Genomic DNA, 11,843 nt, shown 5'->3' with positions numbered 1-11,843 from the left:
TTTTTTTTTTTTTTTTTTTTTTTTTGAGATGGAGTCTTGCTCTGTGCCCAGGCTGGAGTGCAGTGGCACGATCTCAGCTCACTGCAAGCTCCGCCTCCTGGGTTCACGCCATTCTCCTGCCTCAGCCTCCGGAGTAGCTGGGACTACAGGCGCCCGTCACCACTCCCGGCTAATTTTTTGTATTTTTTAGTAGAGACGGGGTTTCACCGTGTTAGCCAGGATGGTCTCGATCTCCTGACCTCGTGATCCGCCCGTCTCGGCCTCCCAAAGTGCTAGGATTACAGGCGTGAGCCACCGCGCCCGGCCAGCAAATTTTTTAAACAGAGATGGAGTCTCACTATGGTTCCTAGATTGGTCTTGAACTCCTGGGCTCAAGTGACCCTCCCACTTCAGCCTCCCAAAGTGCTGGGATTTCAGGCGTGAGCCACCACACCCAGCCAGGTGGCCAGATGACACATTTTAGTGTGTGGCTGGTGGAACAGTTCCACAAAGGAAAACTTGGTTTCATCTCCAGACCAAATTATCCTTCCAATTTCTAGTTTCCTCTGCAGCTTCCCTTAGATCATCAGGCTCTGCCAACCCTTTTCTTCTAGAAAATGCTGAAAGGTAGCAAGTCAATGAACAAAAAGCAAATACTAACCAAAGAGCTTGAAAACAGATGATTTTGGCTTGGCAACTGCATGTTTCTTAGACAAGGAAAACTCTTCTATGGCAGGCATGCATTGCACAAAGGAGGCACTCTTCACTTTGCTGGGGAATGGACTTCCTTAGCCTTTTTTTTTCTTTTTTGAGATGGAGTTTCGCTCTTAGTGCCCAGGTCCACTGCATCCTCCGCCACCTGGCTTCAAGCGATTCTCCTGCCTCAGCCTTCCGAGTAGCTGGGATTACAGGCGCCCACCACCATGCCCGGCTAATTTTTGTATTTTTAGTAGAGATGGGGTTTCACCATGTTGGTCAGGCTGGTCTCGAACTCCTGACCTCGGGTGATCCACCCACTGCAGCCTACCAAAGTGCTGGGATTACAGGCATGAGCCACCGCGCCCAGCCTTCCTTAGCCTTTTCTACAGGTAAAATTATGCACATACTCATGGTGCAGAAAATATATCTAAGAAGTACTGCCATTGATACTCAAAAGCATGTGAGTGCCTACTTTGTGGTAGGTACTCTGTTGGGGGTACAGTGGTGAGTAGACGATGTATGTTTACATAGTTTACATGAGCCCGTCTGTGACGGGTTCATAAATCCTTTGGCACTCCTGCTTTTAAAAGGCGAAGGCAGGCCGGGTGCGGTGGTTCACGCCTGTAATCCCAGCACTTTGGGAGGCTGACATGGGCGGATCACGAGGTCAGGAGATCGAGACCATCCTGGCTAACACGGTGAAACCCCGTCTCTACTAAAAATGCAAAAAATTAGCTGGGCGTGGCGGCGGGCACCTGTAGTCCCAGCTACTTGGGAGGCTGAGGCAGGAGAGTGGCGTGAACCCGGGAGGTGGAGCTTGCAGTGAGCCGAGATCGCGCCACTGCACTCCAGCCTGGGCGACAGAGCAAGACTCCGTCTCACAAAAAAAAAAAAAAAAAAAAAAACGAAGGCAAATTCTGCTCCCCTTAAGTGTGGGTGAACTTAAGGCATGGTGCAGTGGATCATACCTGTAATCCCCACACTTTGGGACGCCACACTGGGAGGACCGCTTGAGCCCAGGAGATCAAGACCAGCCTGCGCAACATAGTGAGACCCAGTCACTACAAAAATAAAAGTTAGTCCCGGTGTGGTGGCTCCCACCTGTAATCCCAGCATTTTGGGAGGCCAAGGCAGGCAGATCACTTGAGGTGAGGAGTTCAAGACCAGCCTGGCCAACAAGGCGAAGCCTCGTCTCTACTAAAAATACAGAAATCTGGCCGGGAGCAATACGCCTGTAATCCCAGCACTTTGGGAGGCTGAGGCGGGCAGATCACGAGATCAAGAGATTGAGACCATCCTGGCCAACGTGGTAAAACCCTGTCTCTATTAAAAATATAAAAATTAGCTAGGCATGGTGGTGGGCACCTGTAGTCCCAGCTGCTCGGGAGGCTGAGGCAGGAGAATTGCTTGAACCTGGGAGGTGGAGGTTGCAGTGAGCCGAGATCGCGCCACTGCACTCTAGCCTGGGCAACAGAGCAAGACACCATCTCAAAAAAAAAAAAAAATCAGCCGGGCACGATGGCATGCACCTGTAATCCCAGCTACCCGGGAGGCTGAGGCAGGAGAATCACTTGAACCAGGGAGGCAGAGGTTGCAGAGAGCCGAGATGGCCTCACTGCACTCCAGCCTGGGTAATGCAGCAAGACTCTGTCTCAAAAACGAAAAAAGATTTAAAAATAAGAAATTAGCTGGGCCTGGTGGTGTGCCTGGTGGTGTGCTCTTGTAGTCCCATCTACTGTGGAGGCTGAGGTGGGAGAATCACTTGAGCCCAGGAGTGCAATGGTTGATGTTGGCTCACTGCAATCTCCGCCTCCCGGGTTCAAGTGATTCTCCTGCCTCAGCTTCCCGAGTAGCTGGGATTACAGGCACCGGCCACTATGCCCGGCTAATTTTTGTATTTTTAGTAGAGACGAGGTTTTGCCATGTTGCCCAGGCTGGTCCCGAACTCCTGACGTCAGGTGATATGCCTGCCTCAGCCTCCCAAAGCGCTGGGATTACAGGTGTGAGCCACTATGCCTGGCAGTATGTTTTTTTCTTACATATGCATGTTTACCATAAAGTTTACAAATTAGGCACAGTAAGAGATTAACAGCAATAACTAATAGAACAATTATAACAATATACTGTAATAAAAGTTATGAGGATGTGGCGTCTGGTGGTGTGTCTGTGTCTCTCTCTCAAATTTTCTTCATTATGTAATATTTTCCAACCATAATTGACCATGGGTAACTGAAACAGTGGAAAGTGAAACTGGGGGTCGGGGGGTATACTGTGTTTGGAAGCAGTCTTCACAGATGCAATCAAGATGAAGTCAAAGTGGACTAGAGTGGACCCTAAATCAATGACTGATGTCCTCATTAGAAGAAGGAAATTATGGCCAGGCACAGTGGCTCACGCCTGTAATCCCAGCACTTTCGGAGGCCAAGGCGGGCAGATGCATTACCTGAGGTCAGGAGTTCGAGACCAGCCTGAACAACATGGTGAAACCCCATCTCTACTAAAAATACAAAAATTGGCCGGGCATGGTGGCGGGCACCTATAATCCCAGCTACTCGGGAGGCTGAGGCAGGAGAATCGCTTGAAACCGGGAGGTGGAGGTTGTGGTGAGCAGAGATCGCGCCACTGCACTCCAGCCTGGGCAACAAGTGAAACTCTTATCTCAAAAAAAAAAAAAAAAAGTTATTCGATTTTTAAATTATTATTATTTATTGTTATTATTATTGTTATTATTGAGACGGAGTCTTGCTCTGTCACCCAGGCTGGAGTGCAGTGGCGCAGTCTCGGCCCACTGCAAGCTCCGCCTCCCAGGTTCACGCCATTCTGTCTCAGCCTCCCGCCATCACGCCTAGCTAATTTTTTTTATTTTTTAGTAGAGATGGTGTTTCACCGTGTTAGCCAGGATGGTCTCGACCTCCTGACCTCGTGATCCGCCCACCTCGGCCTCCCAAAGTGCTGGGATTACAGGTGTGAGCCACCGCACCCAGCCAATTATTATTTTTTAACAGGGTCTCACTCTTGTCACCCAGGCTGGAGTGCAGTGGTGGCATCACACCTCACTGTAGCTTTAGTCTCCCAGGCTCACCTTAGCCTCCTATCTGGTAGTACAGATCCACACCACCACATCGGGCGACTTTTTTGTTTTTCTGTAGAGATGGGGTCTCACTATGTTGCCCAGTCTGGTCTTGAACTCCTGGGCTCAAGCAATTCTCCCACCTCTGCCTCCCAAAGTGCTGGGATTACAAGCATGAGCCAGCAGGCCTGGCCTCCGCTGGTCTATTTCTGAGCCTCTGAGTGAGGGAGAGGGAAACCAGCGGCACCACACCAACCCTGGCAGCAGAGACGGTTGCACGAGGCTCCCGGGCTGAGCTGCAGTGTGGCCTGTGTTGTGCTTCCAGGGGTAGACTTTTTTCTTTTTCTTTTTGAGACAAGGCTCACACTGTCACTCAGGCTGGGAGCGTAGTGGCACAATCATGGCTTACTGCAGCCTCAAACTCCCAGGCTCATGATCCTCCCGCCGCCTCCTCCAGAGTAGCCGAGACTATAGGCGTGCACCACTGTGCCCGGCTAATTTTTAAAATTGTTTTTAGAGGGCCAGGCATGGTGGCTCACGCCTGTAATCCCAGCACTTTGGGAGGCTGAGGAGGGAGGATCACCTGAGGTCAGAAGTTTGAGACCAGCCTGGTCAAAATGGTGAAATGCCATCTCTACTAAAAATACAAAAATTAGGCAGCATGGTTGCACATGCCTGTAATCCCAGCTACTCGGGAGGCTGAGGCATGAGAATTGCTTGAACTCAGAAGAGGGGAGATTGCAGTGAGCTGAGCCTGGGCAGCAGAGTGAGACTCTGTCTCAAAATAAAAAAAAAAAAAAGCCAGGTGCAGCAGCTCACGCCTGTAATCCTAGCACTTTGGGAGGTTGAGGCAGGCAGATCACCTGAGGTCAGGAGTTCAAGACCAGCCTGGCCCACATGGTAAAACCCTGTCTCTACTAAAAATACAAAAATTAGCCAGGCATGGTGGCAGGCACCTGTAATCCCAGCTACCCAAGAGGCTGAGGCAGGAGAATCACTTGAGCCCAGGAGGCGAAGGTTGCAGTGAGCCAAGATTGCACCACTGTACTCCAACCTAAATGACAGAGTGAGACTCTGTCTCAGAAAAAAAAAAAAAAATTATATGTATTTTTTTTTCTCATCATGTTAGCCCAGGCTGGTCTTGAACTCCTGGCCTGGAGCAATCCTTCTGCCTTGGCCTCCCAAAATGCTGGGATTACAGGCATGAGCCACTGTGCTCGGCCCAGGGGTAAACTTTAATTTCCATCAAAACCCTTTCTGAAAAAACGTGACTTCATTTTAAGGCCAAATTTATAGTTTCCGTGATATTATAAGTTTTATGGGTTCATTGCATTTCTATTGATATTGACATTAGTACATAACTATGAAAATGAAAAATGTTCCGCCGCACAGCCCCTTGAGGAAGCCTGACGTGGCTGGGGAGAGAGGCTGCCTGAGCCCGGAGACTGGGCCGAGACTAACCCCTCCCTTGCTGTCGAGATAGCCTCAACATTTCTAGGCCTCAGTTTTCTTATCTCGCAGGCGTGGGGGAGGTTGGATGAGATAATGTAGGAAAGCTGTGCCTGTATTTTCCTGAGGGGTTATCTTAACAGAATGAAAAGTATTTCCAAGTAGGCCAACCAGTTTCTGAGCATGGGGATTTCATGTCTTTGAGGAAGAGGCCCAGATCCGGGAAGTGCCCAGTCCCTGAGCCTGGGAGCCATGAACCGAGCGGTAGAGATCCAGGGTGACCCTTCCGGGGCCCAGGCAGGTGAGATCTCTAGTGGGGTGACTCCGACTGTAGCCTGGGAACCTCATGCTGGCCTGGAGAGGACTGAGACTCTGACCTCACCAGCCTGTCCGCCGTGGGCCAGCCTTGGCGGGTTTGTAGACATTCAGGACCTATCACAGGGGGCTGAGGCAGGAGGATCGCTTGAGTCCAGAAGTTCAAGACCAGCCTGGGCAACATAGCATTTCTTTTTTTTTTTTTTTTGAGATGGAGTCTGGCTCTGTCGCCCAGGCTGGAGTGCAGTGGCCGGATCTCAGCTCACTGCAAGCTCCGCCTCCCGGGTTTACGCCATTCTCCTGCCTCAGCCTCCCGAGTAGCTGGGACTACAGGCGCCCGCCACCTTGCCCGGCTAGTTTTTTTGTATTTTTTAGTAGAGATGGGGTTTCACTGTGTTCGCCAGGATGGTCTCGATCTCCTGACCTCGTGATCCGCCCGTCTCGGCCTCCCAAAGTGCTGGGATTACAGGCTTGAGCCACCGCGCCCGGCCTTTTTTTTTTTTTTTTTTTGAGACAGAGTCTCACTCTTCTCTGTTGCCCAGGCTAGAGTGCAAAGGTGCAATCTCAGCTCACGGCAACCTCGCCTCCCAGGTTCAAGCAATTCTCCCACCTCAAGCCTCCTGAGTAGCTGGGACTACAGGCGCACACAGCCACACCTGGCTAATTTTTGTATTTTTAGTCGAGACGGGGTTTCACGATGTTGCCCAGGCTGGTCTTGAACTCCTGGCCTCAAGTGGTCCGCCTGCATCGGCCTCCCAAAGTGCTATGATTACAGGTGTGAGCCACCATGCCCAGCCTAGCATCTCTTTTTCTCATCTCTAGAAAAAAAAAATGTATTACTTGGGAGTGCTAGTGTGTGCCATAGCCCCAGATATGTGGGAGGCAGAGGCAGGAGGATTACTTGAGCCCAGGAGGTCTAGGATGCAGTGAGCCATGATTGCACCACTGCACTCCAGCCAACAGAGCAAGTTGCTGTCTCAAAAAAGAAAAAAACAAAACAAAACAAAAAAGCAAAGTTTAGGCCGGGCACAGTGACTCATGCCTGTAATCCCAGCACACTGGGAGGCTGAGGCAGGCAGATCACTTGACGTCAGGAGTTCGAGACCAGCCTGGCCAACATGGTAAAACCCCGGCTTTACTGAAAGAAGAAAAAAAAAATGAGCTGGGCATGGTGGCATGTGCCTGTAATCCCAGCTACTTGGGAGGCTAAGGCAGGAGAATCATTTGAACCAGGTGGCGGATGGTGGAGGTTGCAGTGAGCCGAAATCGCACCACTGCACTCCAACCCGGGTGACAGAGCAAGACTCCGTTTCAAAAAAAAACTATTGAGACCTCAGTCTGGGCAACATGGCGAAACCCCTTCTCTGCTAAAATTACCCAAAACTGGCCAAGCGTAGTGCTGTGTGCCTATAGTCCCAGCTACTCCAGGGTGACTGAAGCAGGAGGATCCCTTGAGCCCAGGAGGTCAAGGCTGCAGTGAGCCGTGATTGCGCCACTGCACTCCAGCCTGGGCCACAGAGACCCTGCCTCAGGGGGAAAAAAAAAATTTATTCAGACGTGAACAGATACTTGTACACACATGTTTATAGCAGCACTATTCACAATAGCCAAAAGGTGGAAGCAGGCCAAATGTCCATCATGGATAAACCAAATGTGGTCTGTCCATATAACAGAATACTATACAGCCTTAAGAAGGAAAGAAATTGCAGGGCACGGTGGTTCACGCCTGTAATCCCAGCACCTTGGGAGGCCGAGGCGGGTGGATCATGAGGTCAGGAGATTGAGACCATCCTGGCCAACATGGTGAAACCCCATCTCTAATTTAAGCAATACAAAAATTAGCTGGGCGTGGTGGTGCATGCCTGTAATCCCAGCTACTGAGGAGGCTGAGGCAGGAGAATTGCTTGAATCAGGGAGTCGGAGGTTGTAGTGAGCCGAGATTGCACCACTGCACTCCAGCCTGGAGACAGAGCGAGACTCCATCTCAAAAAAAAAAAAAAGAAGGAAATTGACACCTGCTACCACATGGATGAACCTTGAGGACATTAAGCTAAGTGAAATAAGCCAGTCACAAAAAGGACACATATCGTATATATTCACTTACATGGGGCATCTAGCGTCAAACCCATAGAGAGAGAAAGTAGAATGGTGGGTGCCAGGGGCTGGGGCTGGGAATGGGGAGTTACTTGTTCAATGGGTGGAAAGTTTCAGTGTGGAAAATTAGAAAGTTCTGGAGATTATGTGTGCTATGTACCCACAAAAATTAAAAATAAAAAAAATTATTGTCTAGGCACAGTGGCTCAGGCCTATAATCCCAGCACTGTGGGGGGCCGTGGTGGAAGAATTATTTCATTCCAGGAGTTTGAGATCAGCATGGGCAAAATAGTGAGACGCTTGACTCTACAAAAAATTTTTAAAAAAATATTGCACTGGAGATGTTCAGTTGAGGGGAAAAAAATAAAAATTAATTAAAAATTAACTGGGTGTGGTGGTGCACGCCTTTAGTCCCAGGTACTCAGGAGGCTGAGGCAGGAGGATAGCTTGACCCTGGAAGGTTGGGGCTGCAGCAAGCCAGGATCGAGCCACTGCACTCCAGTCTGGGCAACAGAGTGAGACCTTGTCTCCAGAAAAGTTAAATTGGCCAGGCGCGGTGGCTCACGCCTGTCATCCCAGCACTTTGGGAGGCCAAGGCGGGCAAATCACGGGGTCAGGAGATGGAGACCATCCTGGCTAACACAGTGAAACCCCGTCTCTACTAAAAATACAAAAAAAAACTAGCCGGGCGAGGTGGCGGGCACCTGTAGTCCCAGCTACTCGGGAGGCTGAGGCAGGAGAATGGCGTGAACCCGGGAGGCGGAGCTTGCAGTGAGCTGAGATCCGGCCACTGCACTCCAGCCTGGGCGGCAGAGCGAGACTCCATCTCAAAAAAAAAAAAAAGAAAAAAGAAAAGTTAAATTGGCCAGGCGCAGTGGCTCACGCCTGTAATCCCAGCACTTTGGGAGGCCGAGCTGGGCGGATCACCTGAAGGTAGGAGTTCAACACCAGCCTAGACAACATGGCGAAAACCCATCTTTACAAAAAATACCAGAATGTTAGTTGTGTGTGGTGGCGTGACCCTGTAGTCCCAGCTTCTTGGGAGGCTGAGACAGGAGAAGCACTTGAACCCAGGGTGGGGATGGAGATTGCAGTGAGCCGAGATCACACTACTGCACTCTAGCCTGAGTGACAGAGTGATACTCTGTCTCAGGAAAAAAAAAAAAAAAAAGGTAAATTAAAAATATAGGGCGTAGGGTGAAAAAATAAACAAAATATAATTAATAAAATTTAAAAGTCTAACATTTAAAAAAGCAAAATAGTTTGGGAGATAGTGGTGGCTGCACCACGGTGAGAATGTGTTTAATGCCAATATACCGTATGCACTAACGTGGTTAAGATGGTACATTTGGCCGGGCGCGGTGGCTCAAGCCTGTAATCCCAGCACTTTGGGAGGCCGAGACGGGCGGATCATGAGGTCAGGAGATGGAGACCATGCTGGCTAACACGGTGAAACTCGTCTCTACTAAAAAATACAAAAAAATAGCTGGGTGAGGTGGCGGGCACCTGTAGTCCCGGCTACTTGGGAGGCTGAGGCAGGAGAATGGTGTAAACCTCGGGGGCAGAGCTTGCAGTGGGCTGAGATCCGGCCACTGCACTCCAGCCTGGGCGACAGAGCAAGACTCTGTCTCAAAAAAAAAAAAAAAAAAAAAGGTACATTTGACGTTATGTGTACTTTACCATAATATTAAGCATTTTTGTTTGTTTGTTTTTTGTTTTAGACGGAGTCTCCCTCTGGCCCAGGCTGGTGTGCAGTGGTGCGATATCGGCTCACTGCAAGCTCTGCCTCCTGGGTTCACGCCACTCTCCTGCCTCAGCCTCCCCAGTAGCTGGGACTACAGGTGCTCGCCACCACGCCCGGCTAATTTTTCGTATTTTTAGTAGAGACTGTGTTAGCCAGAATGGTCTCAATCTCCTGACCTTGTGATCCGCCCACCTCGGCCTCCCAAAGTGCTGGGATTACAGGTGTGAGACACTGCACCCCGCCAATATTAAGCATTTTTTTAACTTTTTTTTTTTAGCGGAGCCTCACTCTGTGGCCCAGGCGGGAGTGCAGTGGCGCCATCTCGGCTCACTGCAACCTCCGCCTCCAGGGTTCAAGCAGTTCTCCTGCCTCAGCCTCCTGAGTAGCTGGGATTATAGGTGTGAGCCACCATGCCCCGCTAATTTTTGTATTTTTAGTAGAGACAGGGTTTCACCATGTTGGTCAGGCTAGCCTCAAACTCCTGACCTCATGATCTCCCCGCCTCAGCCTCCCAAAGTGCTAGGATTACAGGTGTGGGCCACCGCGCCAGGCTTTTGTACAAATTTTTAAAGAAAAAAATAATTGAAAGTCGTGATTTTTGGTTGTAGTTCTCTTGCTAACTTGTGAGTAGCCTTTTTTTTTTTTTCTTTTTTTTTGAGACAGGGTCTCATTGTGTTGCCCAGGCCAGAGTGCAGTGGCACAATCTCTGCTCACTGCAACCTCCGCCTTCTGGGTTCAAATGGTTCTCCTGCCTCAGCCTCCCTAGTAGCTGATATTACAGGCGCACACCACTATGCCCAGCTAATATTTTTGTGTGTATATTTTTAGTGGAGAGGGGGTTTCACCACGTTGGCCAGCTGGCCTCGAATTCCTGACTTCAGGTGATCCGCCCACCTCAGCCTCCCAAAATGCTGGGATTACAAATGTGAGCCACCGCTCCCCGACATTCGCTGGGCAACCTTGAACAAGACTGGACTCGCCAGAGCCTGTCTTTTCCTGGGTGGAGCGTGCGGGCTGGAGGGGGAGCTAGGCAGCTTGGACCCGTTTAGGTGTCAGGAACTGTGGACAGAATTCGAGTTGGCAGAAGAATTCGAGTTGGCAGAATTCACCTACAGATGGCGATCTTGGCCCGCCCTTTTCAGTGTTGAACCGGGCTTGCTTTTTTATTTACTTTCTTTCTAAAATTCCTTACACAGTAGGAAGCCCAAAAAGCAGCTTTCTCTCCAGCAAGTTTCCCAGTATCTCAGTCATTTCTCCAGGATGTTCTACATAAACCTGTCTGTGTCCAAGCTCACAGGGCATTTGGAGAAGCAAAGAGGCATCCATGGATTCAAAGGGTCCAGTGTGGGCCAGGCGTGGTGACTCACGCCTGTAATCCCAACACTGTGGGAGGCCGAAGCGGGCAGATCACCTGAAGTCAGGAGTTCCAGACAAGCCTGGCCAACATGGCAAAACCCCATCTACTAAAAATACAAAACTTAGCTGGCCATGGTGGCGGATGCCTGTAATCCCAGCTACTCAGGAGGCTGACTCGGGAGAATTGCTTCAACCTGGGAGGCGGAGGTTGCAGTGAGCCGAGATCACGCCACCGCACTCCAGCCTGGGCAACAGAGCAAGACTCCGTCTCAACAAAACAAAACAAAATAAAATTAGCAAAAAAACCCAGAATCCAGTGTGGCCCCAAATCATCTGAACTTCCCTGTTTCATTTGACCATGCTGGCTTCCTCCTGGTTTTCCCTGCCGCCTTCTGCCTTCAGCCAAAGGCACTTTTTTTTTTTTCTTTTTTTTTTTGAGACAGAGTCTCACTCTGTCACCCAAGCTGGAGTGTAGTGGTACGATCTCGGCTCCCTGCAATCTCCACCTCCTGGGTTCAAGCGATTCTCCTGTCTCAGCCTCTTGAGGATTGAGGTCTACAGGCACCCACCACCACGCCTGACTAATTTTTGTATTTTTATTAGAGACAGATTTTGCCGTGTTAGCCAGGCTGGTCTCCAACTCCTGACCTCAGGTGATCCACCAGCCTCGGCCTCCCAAAGTGCTGGGATTACAGGCATGAGCCACGGCGCCTGGCCCAAAGGCTCTTATTATTATTATTATTATTATTATTATTATTTTGTGGAGATGGTGGGGGCGGGGGGCATCTTGCTCTGTTGCCCCAGCTGGTCTTGAACTTCTGGCCTCAAGTAATTNTTTTTTTTTTTTTTTTTTTTTTGAGATGGAGTCTGGCTCTGTCGCCCCGGGCTGGAGTGCAGTGCCTGGATCTCGGCTCACTGCAAGCTCCGCCTCCCAGGTTTACGCCATTCTCCTGCCTGAGCCTCCCGAGTAGCTGGGACTACAGGTGCCCGCCACCTCGCCCGGCTAGTTTTTTGTATTTTTTAGTAGAGACGGGGTTTCACCGTGTTAGCCAGGATGGTCTCGATCTCCTGACCTCGTGATCCGCCCGTCTCGGCCTCCCAAAGTGCTGGGATTACAGGCTTGAGCCACCGCGCCCG

Source organism: Theropithecus gelada, chromosome 3, assembly GCF_003255815.1.
Source record: "Theropithecus gelada isolate Dixy chromosome 3, Tgel_1.0, whole genome shotgun sequence".
In the NCBI taxonomy this organism is placed as follows: Eukaryota; Metazoa; Chordata; class Mammalia; order Primates; family Cercopithecidae; genus Theropithecus; species Theropithecus gelada.
The sequence above is the reverse complement of the archived record's forward strand: the minus strand, read 5'-3'. Positions refer to the sequence as shown.